This window comes from Micropterus salmoides, unplaced genomic scaffold (genome assembly GCF_014851395.1).
Source record: "Micropterus salmoides isolate LMB-PRFRI ecotype aquatic unplaced genomic scaffold, ASM1485139v1 Ms_hic_scaffold_2, whole genome shotgun sequence".
Lineage (NCBI taxonomy): Eukaryota > Metazoa > Chordata > Actinopteri > Centrarchiformes > Centrarchidae > Micropterus > Micropterus salmoides.
The window spans coordinates 32,038,529-32,057,045 of record NW_024041150.1 but is presented as its reverse complement, the minus strand read 5'-3'; the positions used below and the strand labels follow the sequence as shown (position 1 = coordinate 32,057,045).

General features: G+C 40.3%; 1 long non-coding RNA gene across 1 annotated transcript; it reads right to left on the bottom strand.

The window, feature by feature from the left end:
- Positions 1 to 914: 914 nt before the first annotated feature.
- LOC119913268 lies at positions 915 to 1,984 on the bottom strand. Its single transcript, XR_005446425.1, has 2 exons — positions 1,744 to 1,984; positions 915 to 1,258 (listed from the first exon to the last, which is right to left on the bottom strand). It is a non-coding gene; the product is annotated as an uncharacterized LOC119913268 (long non-coding RNA).
- Positions 1,985 to 18,517: the final 16,533 nt, after the last annotated feature.

Sequence of the window (18,517 nt, the reverse complement as noted above, 5' to 3'; positions counted from 1 at the left end):
CAAATAGGCTAAATGTAGTTTAAAAGTGAGTTTTTCATTATCTGGTGATAGTCGGAATGTGTTTTAACAGGATTTCATAAAATACGAAATGAGCAAGATTGTGACAGACGTCTTAAACGATGTCAGTTTGAACCTAGAAACACTTTACATTACAAAAATGAGGAGCCTAAGCTATGTCTAATCTCTTCGATTAATATTTTCATCTTCCGTTATTGTCACCGGCATTTATTCCCGTCAGGTTCCAGCTGAATAAACAAATTCATTAAAATGAACAGGCTGGAGGAGAATTCCTGCACTTTATCAGTCATTAAGGAAATTCCAGTCTGGTAAATGATGAATGAGCAATGCTCTATAAAATGTAATATTGTTAACGTATCGATCCTCCACTCCTGTGTTTTAGAGCCAATCATGGTCTGCGATGGCAGCATTCATTTTTTGTAGCTCCACCCGATTAAAATGGAGGCTCTGCCTTTATTTACCCGTTGCCATGGTGAATTGTAGTATTGGAGCTCCATTGATGATGGCTTTTTTTCATCCCCACGCACACGCTTCCATCAGGTTTACACTCAGAGTTTGTTGAACCCGCTTTCTGAAACAGGGCCCAGGAGTAACTAATGAGACATTAACAGCGGACTAGGAACCAAGACATGGAACCAAAACACAGACTAAAATAACAGATACAGAAGGGACTACAAATAACATGACTGCGCTAGATTTCAGTTGTATTAATAGAACATAAAGCCTTAAACTGAAAAGATATTTGCCTGATCTTCTAAATGTTTGCATCTGCCCAACTCTGACAAGCGCCCAACCAACGCTTTACTGCGTAACTGCGCGCACACAGCCTGGATGACAGCTCATTTGTTAAGTTTTCGTAAGACTGAGGACCGGGATGCGGATACAGAACACTCAAGGCCAGTTAAAGAGTTTTTTTTACAAAGAACTGAGGAACTTTTAGTACAGTGGTAGTAGGTGAGATGTGAGCACGGGCACTCCTAAATATCCTCCAAGCAGGAAAAAGACACACCGGATGCAGTAACTTGAAAAAGGAGAAAGACAAAAGAACATTCATCCAGGTCCAGGGAGAGAACACACTAGAAACAAACTCAATGCTCAAGTAACTAAACAGGCCTGAAGTACTCAACCATGCGATGACTAGGAGTAATCTGACGATGAGTCTCAGGGAGCCCCACATCTTAAGGCCAGGCTTTGATGAGGATTGGCAACAGGTGTGTAGCCTCGCTGGGCGATCAGCTCCCTGCCAAGTGTAAGACACACCCACAGAACACCACAGGGGAAAAAAAGGAAAAAAAAAAACAAGTGTCACAGAACCAACTGTGACATCATTTCAGTTAATGAAGCAAAATGCAGATTACAAACTGGTTAACTTATGACGGTATGAATGGAAAATTTAGCATAATAAAAAGTACATTAGATGTACCCCTGCTGCAGACATCATCACTGCTGCCTTAAGCTAGAAGTGACAGCAGCACAAAAGAAAAGTCTGTAAAATTGAGGCACTTTGCTGCATCGGCCTCGAGCATCTTCTTTTCTTCTCCCTCAACATTTCTATAGGCTACATTTTGTCTGTGACTGATGTGGAGTGTGTGAGTGATTGACTGGTCACTTAGCAAACCGCCTCCTATATGAGCCAGCTCTGTAATCGCCTGAGCCAGGAAGAGGGGGGGGGGGCATGAAATACGTATATAATGCCTCCTATGCTTATCAGGTGATAAACCTCACCACAAATCCACACATGTTCACTGCCTCTGATGAAGTGCTGTTACGATGGGTGGTGTGGAGGCAGGTTGGAGGACCCAAACGCAGGACGCAAGGCAGAGGAGGAACAGTTGAATGGAGTTTAATACAAACTAAAGAGTCCAAAAACAGGTTATCCAAACAGGTGAAAAATCCAAAATGAGCAGGGAAACAGAGAGACACAACAAGGAAGACAGGCAACAAGACCTAACACTGGGGAATCCACGCACAGAAGGTAACACAAACAATGACCGGACAAGGGCTGAACAGAAAGACCACACATATATACCAGGGATAATGAGCAGGGCAGGAGCAACACAGGTGACAGACATGAGGCTAACGAGGCAGGCAGAGAGAGAGCAGAGCACCACTTACAAGTTGAATTGCTCCCTACAGCAAAAATGCAAGTTATGCAATTGACAAAGAACACTTGAACTGAAATGATCAAAGAACCATATTAAACTTTCATTAGACACTTAAAACACAAATCAGATCAGTATTTGTAAAATTAAATTAAAACACAATGTAAATAATATGGGTTAGAGAATTTTCCATATTTCTGCAAAAGGTTTATTCTTCCTTCTTTTAAAAACAAAGATATTCAGAATCTCACTCGTAACTTTTAAAATATTGTATCAGAAATGCTGCTAGCGGGGTGGAAGGAAAACAAGGGTTTGGACCCAGTTGAAGACATCGAAGGCAGAACAGGTACAGTTTAAATATGCTTATAAACAGAACGGTAAAACAGGAACACAAGGCTTACAACTAGGTAAGGTAAACAAAATCCACAGTTCAAAATCCAAAGTCCAGAAACAATGTTCTAGGGGAAACACAAGAAAACCCACAGGGAAACAAACACTGAGAAGAAGGCTAGAACAATGAACTGGCACAAAAGTGGAGTGAACTAAACTGAAATAAGAAGAAAATACCAAAGTATAATAGGAAACACAGTAAAAAACATAATCAAAAACAGAAGATGAGCAACCAAACCTAAGAGGGAGTGGAACAAATTAAAAACACAGAGCAAGAAGGCACAAAGACAGGAATAAAAGTTCAGAAAGACAATAGGAATGGTTCAACAAAATAAAACATGAAACAATAACACAAAACCCCCAAGGCATGACACATTGGCTGTGTTTGAAACAGAAAGCAGTTGCCTCATTGCCTCGCTGCCGTAATAGACAGGTGCCTCACAAGGCATAACTTTTGAGTGAAGGCATCGCTATGAACATTGGTTTTGAACAGCCTTTTAGGGCAGCATTTACGGCAATGTGTGACATCAGCATGACGTCTTTTGTCTCTTCTGGCTGTCAGTCACTAGCCTTAGCACCAGCTAGCTATTGAAAATGCAAATCGATGACAGAAGCCTCAGAAATCATACTTAACAAACTTGCTTGGTTACAGATACAGGCTAAAGTTCTTACTAACTTTTCAAAAATTGAGGCAAAAAAACTACTAAAAACTTAACAAACTTACATTTGTATGTGAAATTTGGCTTGTTTGTCTACCATCCTGTCCATTTTTTGTGAGTTACCGCTGGTGCACAGACCGATGGGTAATAGGCGGCAATATCATATCATATCTATATTGGCATAAAGTCAACATCAGTGCTGCCTTCAAAACCGACTGCTACGGGGGCAGTTTGAAGACATCTTACGAGACAGAAAAAGGTCATACGATACGTTTCAAACAACACTCAGTGCCTCGCTGTCCTGTTTTTACCCCGTTTCGAACACAGCCATTGCTATACTTAGGGTATAGTGATTGCCCAAAAGGAAATGGTTAGAGATAGAAGCTGAGGACTGGACCAGATAAAAGTCTGAAATCCTTTTCCAACACTTGTCCTCTCAAGAAAAATAGACCACAGGTTGAAGTCCAAAAGATTAATGATCAGATTTAAATGCAAAATAGAATTTATTCTTTTAAAAGAAAAGCCAAAGTTGACATTCCAGAATGCAACTGACTTCCAGCCACTTCGCATTGCATTTAAAGCGTTTTTCTGTCTAAACATGTTGTCCTGACAGATGCGTTGTAGTCTCCATGATTTAGAGGCCAGCTGCCCAATAAGTCTGGGTCAGAGTGCCATACACCTGTCCCAGCTCTCTACAGGATACGGGTTGCATTACAATTACTGTTGACGGTGTCTGCTATGGGCTGAGACTTAGGCAGGAGGAGCAGCAGAGGACTGATTCCTCTTCTAGAATTGAAAGACATGCAATATATATATTTATACATTTTCTCCTTTTGATTTTCATGTATTTCTCTTCCAGATGTCAGTCAACTTTTCATCGTCCTCCACCACCACAGCAGCAATGACGAGTCACACAGACAGTTTCACCTACCACATGGTTGCCATGGAGCTGATTGGTGTCTTCAGATGCATCCGCATCCTTTGTGGTCTCTATAAGGGATCATGTCAATGTGTTTTTTGTGGGGATCTGTCTTTGGTCCTTCACCTGGTATGGAGAGACATTTTTTCACATCCTGACCTGTGTGGAGCGCTACCTGGCTGTCGTTCATCCCTTCAGGCTGAAATTGTCTGCCTGAGGCAAGTTTACACTCACTGCCTACTTCCTGTGAGCCAGACTACATTTAACATGATGTATTTTCTGCATACAAGATGAACAGAGTAGCGCCCAAGACAGAACCTTTGGGGTGCACCGAAGTAATGAGTTTGACATGAGGTGCATATATCAGCAGCTTCTGAGGATTTTTTGAAAACACAGGTTGAAGCTACTTTTATAGTGTAAAGTTGTGTTGATATATTTCCAATAGCATTTGCAAAGCTTAATTTATCATCGGCTTGATAGGATTCAAATGACCTATGACTAAATCTGGTGCTTAGTCAAATACTGTCATGCAGCCCAGAACACCTGGTTGGTCTGTGTGTGTGATCTCAACTTCTATCTTTGGGAAGACCTCAGGTTTAGACTGAGTGAGGGAATTTGTGTGGACATTTTTTCATGTACTCACTTTAAAGCAATTAGATTAGGAATAAGTTAGGGTTTGGGTTAGGCATGTGGGTATGTTTGTGTTTCTGGACACACATCTGTGTGAAGGTACTGGAGACTTGTTTCCAATGTAAACATGTGCAACTCTGCTGTCTAAATCAGTGGCAGACGCTGTGTGATCAGGGTTGGGAGGATTACTTTAAAAATGTAATCTGGTACAATTACTAATTTCATGTTTAAAAATGTAATCAGTATCCAAGTACCAGAAAATAAAAGAAATGTTATCTGATTACTTTTAGTTACTTTTGGATTACTTAAATGCCAAATAGGCAAATGAAGACAAGAGAGCATCAATAATGCATTGTCTGCTCAGTGTATTTTTAGAGAAACATACAATAACAAAATCTCCCTTTCCCAAAATCCATTTTTTCCTTTTGTTAATTGATTTTGGTGAAACTGGATCATTTTTGATGGAGAAATATTATTCTAGTTTTCTCTCTGATGTCTTCCGGCTGCTTTGCCTTACAGGGGACCTATTTTGCTTTTTAAGATTTTCTAGCATTTCTATAATGTTACAATATCACATGTTCATATTAAACATGACCAAAGTTTCAAATGATGAGGTTAAAGTATTAAAGAGGTGGTATTATGCTTTTTGGTTTTTCCCCTCTCCTTTATTGAGTTATTTATCTTTGTTGTGCATGTAACAGGTTTGTAAAGTGAAAAAGCCCAAAGTCCAGCCTAAAGGGAGTTCCCATCTCCCACAGAAAGCTCTGCTCTGAACCGCTTGAAAACAGCTCATTTGTAGTCCAGTCCTTCACTTCCTTTACTTGTGACATCACAATGAAAACGCATCATAAAGCTTGCCAAGCGGCTAGCGGGGTCAGGCACGCCCTCAAACCAAGCTAGTCTGAGCGGAGGCCCTTTGGCTCGACTCGCCTTTGTTTGGTTTTCCATTGTAGAAATGTTGAACCTGTACCTGCTTCCAGGTACTTTTTTTCATATCACCTCACCTCTGTCGAGGTTCCAAGCGAGCTGAGGGAAACTAAAATGTAACGTGAAAACACGACAGACTGCTGATTGGTCAGAGAGAATCATTACTGTTCACTGCATCATCATTGCACCAGACAGAGGCCAGCAACAGAAAGTTTTATATTTTACAGTTTTTGTATGGAATTTCATCACTAAATCCACTACTGAGAAGTTTTGAGGTGAAATCAGCTGTGTAGATTTCGAATATTGACAGTTTTACGAGAAGTGATAGCGGAACAAAAATGTGCTTGAATATTGTCGGAGTTCAGGAGCTCCGCAAGTGGCTGCGGGGGAAGCCTGCGCCAACCCGCGGGAGGAGCGTGTGAGTCCGGCCAGCCGCCCGCTCACAGAGCCCTCTGCTCCCGCCGTCACACGGACCGCTGCAGCAAAAACGGAAGGAAAACACAGCTGGAAGGTTTTCATACCGCTTATCTGTCTTTACATTCTGAGGAATGTTGACACGTTTTAACTTAAAAAGAGAAAGCTGTGCTGGTGTGTGTGTCGCATTGAACATTATGTCGCGGCGGTTGTGTGTGGCGTCCAGTGGCAGATTAAGGTGGTCATGGGTCCCTAGGCTACTTTTTGTGTGGCCCCCTCCTCAGCATGCTTTACCTGAAAATAAATTATTAATGCCATGTGTAAAAGGGTAGACCTATATTACATGTCTCAAGTGCAACACTCTAGGTCTACAGCCCAAACACATTCAGACATTAGCCTGCTATAAACAGCAATGCCAGAGAAAAAAAGCATTCAAAATGCACCTGCAAGCTGGTAACATTTTTTTACCTTTCTAAACCAACAGTTAGGCCAAAAACATCTGCAGCAGCTCCTGTTTAACTGAGACAAAATCACAACATCCTCACAGAGACAAATCAAAATGCTGTGTAATATTCCAATAAAATAAAGCCATACAAATACCATGAACAGCAGCAGCACATAAAAGCATGAAATAATCAAAAGCAGAACAATCATACATATTCCTAACAGAGAAGTCCTTAATGAGGCTTGTAAAATCCAATTTGCGCAGAATGTCACTGTCTATTGACATCAAAGACAGGTGATTCAGTCTGTTTTGGCCCATAGTATATGTCAATCTATTTTTAACTAGTCCCAGTTTTGAAAAAGAGCGCTCCCCACTGGCATTGGTTACAGGCAAAGGCATAAACAGTCGGAGTGCTATTTCAATATTTGGAAACACTGATTGTAGTTTCCGTCCTCTTATAAGTTGCAGAAGTGACTTTGCTGAGATGTCTTCATTTTCTTTAATATATTCTACAGAGTACAAGTACAATTTCATCCACAAAATTGTCCTCCAGATCACCTGCATATTTCTTCTGGAGATTAGCTGCTCCTGTACGAAGTTAGATGGAATATTGTTCAAAAATCCAAATGTCTGCTGAATATCTTTGTAGGAGAGATACCTCCGATCAAACAGTGGCTTTGAACTTGTCTCGGCCTGATCGCTCAAACTCCGGTTGATTAGATTCATCTGCTTATTTTTTCCTTTTTCTGTGCCTCTGTGTGTCCGCTTTGTAGTGTTGGGACAAAGTTGGAGACTTTTTTGCTTCACTCTCAAAGTTGTCAAAATCATCACGTAGGCTGGCCACATAATCCCTCAATGAGCTGATCAAATTAACAGCATTACATAAATCCAGTTCAACTGACTGTAGAGCAGTACTAGTCTTGTGAAAACGTTGCAGTATGTTGTTCCACAAGTTACACAGAACGGCATTCTGTAGTTTTTCCATCATCACCTAACTTTTGCAGTGACTCTTGAATTCTGGCGTAATTCTGGTGCACTGCTTTTGTTGCTTGCGCGTGTGCTGACCATCTAGTGTCTGAAAGACTTTTAAAAGTCTGTATCCTTTTGTTGTCATTAATTGTCTGCTAACATGATGTGGATTTGGAGGGAAAATTTAAAAGTGTCTGTACAAAGTAAAAAAATTCCTCCGTCTCAAGGCAGCAGTTAACACTGTTCAGCCCCACTAAATTGAGTGTGTGCACGGCGCACGGTACCCACTCAACCAAAGGGTTAATCTGTTTAATGCGCGTTTGCAGGCCAATGTAAATCCCGGACATATTGGCTGCATTATCGTAACACTGGCCTCTGCAGTTATCGAAATCAATGCCCATGTCTTGTAAAACACCAAGAACAGACTGGCAAAGTGACTCTCCTGAATGACTCTCAATTGGCAGAAACTTCACAAAACGCTCCGTGATGCTGCCGTCAGGTGACACACATCGCATTATGAATGCGAGCTGGTCTGTGTGTGTAACATCTGGAGTGGAATCGACACTGATCGAAAAGTACTTTGCCATTTTCATCTGACTTATTATCTCTGTGAGGACCCGCTCTCCCATCAGTTCAATAAACTCCAAACATGTTGTTGATGAGAGGTATGATGGTGTTCCCCTGCCAGCATTGCCATACTTTTCAATATGCGCTTTCAAAAATGGATCAAACTCGCTGATAACTTCCAGCACACCCATAAAGTTGCCATTATCAGGTTGGCCAAAAATGTCACTGTGTCCCCTGAAAGGTAGTCCTCGCTCTGCTAAGAACTTCACCACCGCAACCACCCTCTTTAAAACCTCAGTCCAATATTCACATTCATTGTCAAATTGTTTTTTTAGTTCTGAATTTATACACCCAGCTTCAGCACAGCGCATTACATAAGCGACCATAGCCTTTCTGTGACTCTCTGATCCTTCGTGTTCAGCCAAACGCGTGGCGGCATTTTTCCAGTCACTATAGCCTGCTGTGAGTGCAGACTTCTGATCACTGCCCCCAATTAATGTACATGCAAAACAAAACACAGTTCCCTTTGAAAGGGAATAAAGCAACCATTGTCTTGGCACAGTTTCGCCATTTGCCAGCTTCCTTTTAAACAGCTCTTTTTGGTGTTTATGTTGTCTTTCTGAGGTGGAGACATCTGCGTCTTTGTTCTGACAAGTTTCAGGTCCTATTTTAGCCCAGTATGTCCTCATATGCTCATCAATTTTATCCCAGCATGCAGGATCTGAGCTATAAGTAGCGGGATCTGTAGACTCTTGTTCCCTCTCCGCAGCAACAGGTGAGGGCGTCATGGAGGGATTCGTGGCGGCTGGGATTACACGGCTAATTCCCGGGGTGTTGGTGGTGGCAACACAGCACACCGGTGTTTCAGGTTGAAGTGTCGGACCCTCTGTCTCTGACTCCTTATCTGAGTCCAGGTGACCTGGTTGTGAGGCATGGTCGTGGTCTGCTTGGAGTTGGGAAGTGTCTTTGCCGTAAGTAATGTTAGAGCTAGCTGCGGCTACAGCTGAGGATGCAGTTGTTTCAACCGCGCCAATGTTAGCCGTTAGCTGGCAGTCCTCCTGTACCTGTGGATCTTTACCTGGTCAACTAGATAACCACACTCAATTTTGGAATTTTCTTTAGAAGATCTTGGTCATGGTGTTCTGTCAGCCGTTGGGCTTTCTGTTTTTGTGCTCCACTATCGTATTTTCTATCGGACATCTTGCCGCTTTGCTGTCCTGTAGCACCCCAGTGACCTATCATTTGAAGACCAATCTGACCAGGCTGAAAAATAAGCCAATCAGCCTTATTTTTCAATGTTTTATATGAGCAAATGTAAATTTACAAAATATCCTGGCCAATCTGGGGCCCTTGCACACATGGGGCCCCTAGGCTGCAGCCTAGACCAGCCTGTGCATTAATGCGCGTCTGGTGGCGTCGCTATGACAACAAGCTACGTACTATCTCTGGGTACTATCTGCAATGGAAAACGGAGCAGGGCCGAGTAGAGTCGAGTCTATTGATTTGCGCTATGGTAGCATTTTTCGGAAAGGCAGCATAGATCATCAGAACATCGGCAACAGTTCAAAGTTTAGTCCTAAAAGACGATGCAAGTACGACTCTGTTTGGGCCTGGAAATTCACAATCACAACCTGTAAGTATCCTTTATTTGTTGTGAATTATAAATAAAATTAACACGGCAATGTAACTTCACAGACTGTTCAAGTGCGGAGTTGTTGTAAACGTTGGCTAACACAGCTAAAGTTATAACTATAATGCTAATGTTCCACCTGATGTGAAAGCTACTGAGCAAACGTTCAAATTGTTTGGCCAAATTTTATGTAAAATTGAGTTACATAATCGCATGAAATATGGTGACTTTTGTAGTGGTTTATGGTAAGATGTGGAAAAATGATGTTGTGTAGTTGTGGACTTGTGGATTTGGATCACACTACCTTGTTTCTTACGACCCGCCCTTCTCTGCTTATGATTGGCTAGTAGTCCTTACCTGGGAACTGCGCATGTGCAACTCCCAACAAAGATTTTGTACAAGTAAGATGCATCACTCTGTAGCTCAAGAGCGGAGCGTACAACACATAGGGTGAAAAGAGGAGCTGCAGCAATGTGCAGTATGAGAAAAATATGGTGTTTTTTGAAAATTAAACCATGTAAACCTGTTCTGGTACAAACCCTAATTAAGATTTTGTTAACAGCTAACTTGTTGCTGTTTAGCTCAGTGGTCGAATCAGCTCAAGTTGCCCGTACTGGGATCTCAGAGGGAGAGGATTGACCAATCAAAGCAGAGAGCTTGCTACACCATCATGGCCATACTGGGAGTGCTGTTGTTAAGGTGTGTTTGGGATCTGATTTGGTTTATATTTTATGTATGAGGAAAAAGTCAGTTTGTATTAATGATATTTGCAGAATGGTTTGACCTACCCTGCAGAATTGTCACGAGGCCCCGGCTGTGAGCTTGGTGTGAGTGTTGTGGGTGTTTGTCTGGAGTGCGTGTTGTGAACTTGTTGTGTTTTTGTTTGTCTGTCTCTGCTTGGCTCTCTCTCTCCAGTCTGGAAGCTGGGGGCGTGGCTGCTGCGGGCTCTGCTCACACCTGAGTCTCGTCCTCATCAGCGCACCTGACCTGTGTCCTGTATTGAGCCACAGCTTAAGAAAGAGACTCAAACATCCAGTCCCCGCTGGATCGTTGAGTATTCACGCATATGTCGTGTCAGCCCCAGCCAACCTTGAAATCTGTTTTTGCCTTTCGAAGAATTGTTTTCGCAACGGTCTAACCTGTTTTCTCTCTCTCCCTCAGAAAACCTCCGTCAAGCCTCAGCAAGCCGCAAGCCAGAAAACTCTCTGTTCCGCCTGCAGCCTGCTCATTCCCCTGCTCCCAGTCCGCCAGCAGCCAACTTGTGTTTCCCTCAGCCTTGGATCAGGAAGGAAGCGTCTTCCTCGACTACTCTATAAAATGTGATTAGGAGTTACTCATTAACTAATTGTTCAGTGGCAGTTCATTCCTAAATAGTCAGTAGGTGATGTCTGAAATCTTGTTTAACCTCTCCAGCAGTCTGGTGTTACCTCTTCAGTTTCTACACAGAGCAGGGACATTAGCGTGTTGGAATAACAATATGAGGACAATGATTAGATTAAGTCACTTCAGATACAAGAAACCAGAATAATAGAAAACTATACTGTTAATTTTGATTTAATTCAGTTTTGTTAACAGTTATCTCATAGCGCTTTTCCTAAAAGAGCAGGTCTAGACCGTACTCTGTGATGTTATTTACAGAAACCCAACAATTCCCACCATGAGCAAGCAAGAGGCAACAGAGTCAAGGAAAAACTTCCTTTTAAGAGGCAGAAACCTCGAGCAGAACCATGGCCATCTGCCTCGACCCTTTGGGGGTGAAGGAGAGAGAGGCAACAGACAGAAATAAAGAGAAAGGGCAGGACAGAGAGCCATAAAGAGGGAGAGAGGGGTAGAAGGGAGCAGCCTACACAAATACACACAGAAGTACAGGCAGTAAAGGTAATATTATTACCTTATTAAACACAGCTAATATACCTACTAGATGGTAATAAGATTGTCATAAGATGTTTTTACTTAATTAATTACTTAAATGACAGTCCACAATCCTGTCATTGGGTGTGAATGCTGCAAGCATTCGCATCCTGTTATTGCTAACCTTTATTATTCTTCCGTCACATTTTTTTATCCACTAACTAGTCCCACAGCTTTTGATGAAGAAACTCTGTTCAAACTCCAGTTTTCCAGCTCAGTGAGGTGCTATTACTTTTGTCATTGATACATTGAATACTTTTCAAAATATTCAAGGTTTTCCAGGAAAATTCTCCCATTGAAAGTGAATGGAGAGAATGTCGAAATCCTCCTCATACCTACTCCACTTTGAAATCTCACTAGTTCAGCATACTTTCAGCTACAGACTTGATTTAAACTGTAAATTGTAATCTATTAATGATGTATTCAGATTTTTGATATATTTTATGATTTGTTCACCGTCGAAGTTTTATGCTTTTTTGAGCTCTTTTCTGAGTTTATAATGTGTGTGTATTGCGTGAGTTAGAGTGGGTGACATCATCACTGCAGGGTAGCAGGCTCGGAAAATCTTCTTAGAATTTTCTCTTTAACTCGCTGGCTTGACCACAATTTTAACTCTTCATGCATAATTTTACACCAGAAACATAGTAATCCCTTGGAGTTATAGATTTGTCTCTGTGTCCTTCCAAAGGACAAGAGTGACAGAAATTGGCTGCCATTGTAAGTTCTCCTCAAATTTTCTTGACCAGAGCAGAACAAACAACCAGTTTTTCAACTCACCAAAGTAGTCACTTTTTTCAACTTTATCCAAACAAAAAATAGATCATATTGTTCACAAATGTTTTCTGCCGCTCCTGGTCAAGTCATTTCGTCAATATGACCTATAGTTTAGTCTCTGGGGAGGTTTGTTTGAGGCAAAGTCTCAGAAAGAGTTTCCTATCTGTCTATATAGTATAGCTGGTTGCCCAGGTGATGTTAATAAGCAGAGAAAGATCAATGGGAGATACACACGCACACACATTCTCACTCACACACACATAAAGTAATCAAACTGTATGTGTTTGTGTTAAAAAAATAAAAAGTATATTAAAAATTAAAATAAATTAATAAAACAGTAAGCGTGTGTGTTTTAAAAAAATTTAAATATATAAAAAATTAAAATAAATAAATGAAAAATTGATTGACAAAAAAATAATTAATTGATTAAAAAATAATAATAATACATTTTAAAAAAGAAATCAGTATCAAATGTAAAAACAAAACAATTACTAAAATATCAAACGATCAAAATAATAATATTTTGAAAATTTGTACAATTATTTATCAGTCTGAGGTTCCACTGGTTGTCCTCACTTCATGGCATGAGGAGATTTGTGCATTTCTCCCAGTAAATAGGGGAGTTTCTGTGTGTCTGATATGAATTCGAATTCGGGGGTATATTTGGGAAATGTTTGCAGAGTGTTTTTTTCTTAGTGTTTTATATTTGGGGCATGAGGTTAGAAATCAGCTCTGTCTCTACCTGTCCTGTGTCACACTGGGAGTAGAGTCTCTCCTCTTGTGGTAGCCAGCTGTCCCTTTTCTATGGCCAAGCTGTGTTCACTCAGTATGTATGTTGTCAACATTTTTCTTAGTTTAGGCCATTTTATTGTACTCAGGTAATTTGCCAGTGTGAATTCTCTTTTTAGGGTCAGATAACATTGTAATTTACTTTGTGTTTTGGTTGTTTCTTTCCAGTATTCAATATGTTTTTCTTTCTGCTTGTTAATTATTTGGTTTGGTCTGCACACACACACACACACACACACACACACACACACACACACACACTGTTCTCTTCATTGGGAACAGTTGGGTCTCTGTGTCTCACAGTCTCATAGTCCACCTGTGTCTCTGTCTCACAGTCCGTCTCACAGTCTTATAGTCCAAATTTCTCACAGTCCGTTTCACAGTCTTATAGTCCACCTGTCTCTCTGTCTCACAGTCCGTCTCACAGTCTTATAGTCCACCTGTCTCTCTGTCTTACAGTCCGTCTCACAGTCTTATAGTCCACATGTCTCTCTGTCTCACAGTCTGTCTCAGTTATATTGTCCATCTGTGCCTCTGTCTCACATTCCGTCTCACAGTCTTATAGTCCACCTGTCTCTCTGTTTCACAGTCCGTCTCACAGTCTTATAGTCCACCTGTCTCTCTATCTCACAGTCCGTCTCACAGTCTTATAGTCCACCTGTCTCTCTATCTCACAGTCCGTCTCACAGTCTTATAGTCCACCTGTCTCGCTGTCTCACAGTCCGTCTCACTTACTTAATGATGTCAAACAGAGCAGGTTTTCCATATATGATAATTTGCCTACAACCTTAATATTGTCCAGCTGTGAACTGTCGCACCTCTCAAACCACGCCCCTCACTCACACCACACCTCCTGAGCTACTGTCCACAGCCAAACCATTCTCAGCCTGGCAACTCCTACGCTCAGTCTGTCTGTACCACTCGGCAGCATAATCATCCCGTTTCAGGATCTTGGCCAATCAGAACACAGTGGGCTTTTGGAGGGGTGGGGGGTCTTAAAGAGACAGAAGGATCTACAGCTCGTTACAGACAGAGGCTGAAATGAGAGCTTGCATTCTGGGGCGGTAACCCAGAAATTTAATTTTGAAAACTTTGAATTTTTAGCACTTATTGTTTTATCATGTAGCACTTTGGGATTTGCTTAAATATAAAGTGCATTACAAATAAAATTTATTATTATTATTATTATCCAGACCGCGTATGTGACGCCCCGGGGTAACTAGCTAGCTCCCTAGCAATGTTTTTGTTTAAGGACCTGACAGCCCCCCCAACCTCAACCATGGCATTAGTTAGTGCCTAAACCTAAGTCAGTAAATATATGCATGTTGGCCGGCTAACCCTACAGCTGTAATAGCAGGTAGGGTTAGCCTCCTTTGTGTTGCAACGCTATTGCAAACTGCAGAGTATCATATACATGCAAAATCGTTGTTTTGTGTACAATAGACACAGCTTTTTCATAGTGTGTATATGTGACGCATGAGATGAGATCAGGTTGATAGAATAGTTGATCATATCGCACACGGACACAACATTCATCACCACTGTTACGCAGACAACATGCAAATTTGTGTCATCAGTTAGTATATCTGTCAGAAGTAAATTGCTGCTAAATGAAAACAAATATGAAACCATTGTTTTTGGTTCTCCAGAGTCTATCCCAATTTTACAAAAATATCTTGGTTCCCTGTTGACACATTTCAAACCCTGCAAACCTGTGTGATATTTCACAGTGACCTTTCATTCGAAAGTTACAAAAGTAATTCAAACAGATTTTAATCAATTAAGCAGCACCTCAAATAATGTGGTCTTTTCTCTCATATGATCTCTAGAAGGTCATTCATGCTGTTACATTATCTCGGTTAGATTACTATCATTTATTGTATTAAGGGTCAACTCAAAAAATGCTCGTGCCTTCCACTTGTGTAAAATGTATCTGCTCTTTTTTTTTGATAAATATTAAAGACATCAGATCCTCAGGGCAGGGCTCTGCTGGCTGTACCTAAGTCCTGGTTCAGGACTCAAGGTGACCAGGCTTTTGCAGTTAGGCCCCTCAGCTCTGACCTCCCTACCTAAAGATCTGAGGTTTGCAGATTTAGTGATGTTTTTTAAGTCACTTCTCAAACTCATCATTTAAAAAAGCTTATTATTAATGCTAGCATGCTGTTTTATTTCCAACATGTCTTATCAGTTATAATTAGCATTGTTTTTATCTAAGGTTATGATCATTTTTATTTTACATTATTCTTGGGTATTTTATTCCATTTTGAATTGGTTCAACTGTCTTATTTGATTTGCCTGATGATGTTCTATCTCAGATCAACCATGGAAAGCAGATAGGGCCTTTGTTTTGAAAAGTCCTGTATAAATTAAGGTTATTATCATTATGAGTTTGTATATGAAGATTTACATATTGTTGTATTTTCCCTATTTTTTATTGTAATTGTTTATTATCAATACATTTTTCAATTTGCCATTGCCATTTTGTTTATTCAAATGAAATATTTGAATATGATTTGAACACAGACAGAGAGAGAGAGAGGTGGAGAGGGGCTGCAATATATAGCCCAGTACAGAATGTTTGGAGCAGATGCTCAGAGTGCAGAGACACAGAGGGAGGAAGATCAGACACAAACACATCTAAGGTTGGTGTTGTACTTTTAATACAGTCACCCAATTAAATCTTATTTACTTTGGACACTTGAACAGCTGATATTGTAATTTATAAACTCAGTGGTTTTCCTTTCCTAGACTTTGCATAAAACGTTTAGGGGAACTCAATTGATTTTACACATGAAGATCACTTTACTTGTTATGGTTTTTCCCACATGTTCTACATGTTAAAAAAGTACAATATTTGACAAGAAAACATGAGCTGAAAAGTGGGAGCATGGATTTTGAAAGCAGCTGACATTTAACAGACAGTTAACATCTAACAAAAGGGACTACCAGCCATACTGTGCACACACAGCTAAGCAGAGTCTTGAATTAAGTCTGGATTACAGAGTTTTCTTTAACTAACTTCAGATTTAGGTATAGTGGGTATTTTTGGGTCTGCATTTGACAGCTCAAATGTAAATGCACCTGTCCCATGTTCTGTCACCACTGCAACTGATAGAAATCTGGATTTGTTTGATTTTAAAACTATTTCAGTTGCTCAAGTTTGTAAAGCTCTGAAAGGCATTGACCACAAAAAATCTGCATGTCCCGACAATCTGGATCCTTATCTCCTAAAGGTGGTGGCAGATGTTATTGTTGAGTCTAGTACTAACATTTTTAATTTGAGTCAATTAAAATACCCAAATCTGGAAAGCTGCTTATGTTCTCCCCTTATTTAAAGGTGGGGACCCCTCAGAGCTAAATAACTACCGTCCAATCTCTAAACTCTCAATCCTGGCTAAGATCCTTGAATCCCAGGTAAATTTACAATTAAAACAGTTCTTACTTGATAATAATATTTTAAACAATTTTCAATCTGGTTTTAGAACTGGCCACAGTACCATTACTGCTGCTATAGTGGTAATAAATGATCTTATTGGTGCTTTAGACAGAAACCAGCATTGCGCTGCCTTATTTGTAGATCTATCCAATGCGTTTGATTCTGTGGATCATGAATTGTTGCTGAACAAACTTATGGATGCTGGTTTCTGTCCTAATGCAGTTAAATAGTTTAGAAACTATTTTGTAGATCGGACTCAGTGTTATGGAGGACTGATCCTGACAAATTCAGAAATAAATACAGAAATAAATAAATGCTCAATAAATAAATAAGCATCGGATTAAGTAAATAAATAAATGTAGGCAGTAATTAAATTATACAAGGAGACATTAATGTATATATATTTTAATTAGCTTCTTTACTTATTCACCTTTGTAATAATTACCTTATTGTTGTCCGTTATAATCTTCCACTTTAGTGATTAATTACTTCTTTTTCAAATGTATTTATTTATGTGTGTGTTTTAATATTTTTGTCTGTTTTATTCTTCTGTTGCATTTTCTACCCTATTTATTTCCCAAATGGTATTTATTTCTTCCTGTCCTTTTTATGTTTCTCTATGCGTATCTGCCTCATTATGCAAATGAGGAGGGGTTGTGTCTCAAGGGGTGAACTTCTCCCCTATTGGTGGACCAGTCAGACGGGAGAGCTCTAGGCCTGCTCTACCTGCACACATCAACAAGCTTGCTCCTCACACAGTCAGATGTAAATGTAAATGTAACCTTCCGATTAACGGGCAACCCGCTCTACCTCCTGAGCCACAGCCACCCCGATGGCTTCCTTCAGTGCACTGAGGTATTTAGAAACTCTATTTGAAGACAGTACTACCAGCCATGTCTTCCTTCCCTTTTCGTGTGGACGCTCCGACCTACAGAGTTTATATTTAGCGACTTATTCAGAACTGCAGGAAAGTGAGCTGTTGTTTCTGAGAGCCACATGGTCAGTTAGCCGCAGCTAAAACTGGAGTGAACTCCTTTTCGAGTATTTACCTTAAATGCTCCCACAGCTGCTGCTTCAACAAAAACGCCATTCAGGGCCAATAGAAGTTCACCCCTTGAGACACAGCCCCTCCTCATTTGCATAATGAGGCAGAAATGCATAGAGAAATGTAAAAAGGACAGGCAGAAATAAATACCATTGGGGAAATAAACAGGGTAGAAAATGCAACGGAAGAAAGACAAAAATATTAAAACACACACATAAATAAATACATTTAAAAAATAACTAATTAATAAATAAAGTTGAAGATTATAACGGACAATAAATAAATAAGGCAATTATTACAAAGGTGAATAATTAAAGAAAAAATAAAAATCACACGGGTAAACAAAAAAGTGAAACAAAGTGAAATAAAAAGATACCCTAACACAAACAAAAAAACAAAAAAACAAAAAAACAGCCAGCACTTACTGATTATGTAAAAAAAGTATAGTCATGAGTATCAATACACTGAACGGATGACCCAGAAAGTCCACTCACAGAGATTAAGTCGAAGAGGCCTGAGCCGGTGGGAATGGAATCTTAGCATGGATAAATAACAAACAGAGGAAAAAATGCAAATGCAGCGCATGTAGGTCCCAGTTTGTGAACTATCCTTCCTGATGTATTCTATGAAGGGGCCCCAGATCTTTTTAAACTTATCCTGGGAGTTGGACATAGAAAACCAAACTTCTTCAAGGTGTAAACAGGAAACCATATCATTTAGCCAACTCCTGAAGCAAGGAGGGGAAGCTGACCCTTGGAGGATGACCCTTTTTGCAATGACCATACCAAACATGAGGGCTTGTTGTAAAGCGGATGGAAGAGCTAAGGAACCATGGGAGCAGCCCAGTATCACTAAGAGGCAGTCAGGGACCAATTGTCTATCATAAACAGCG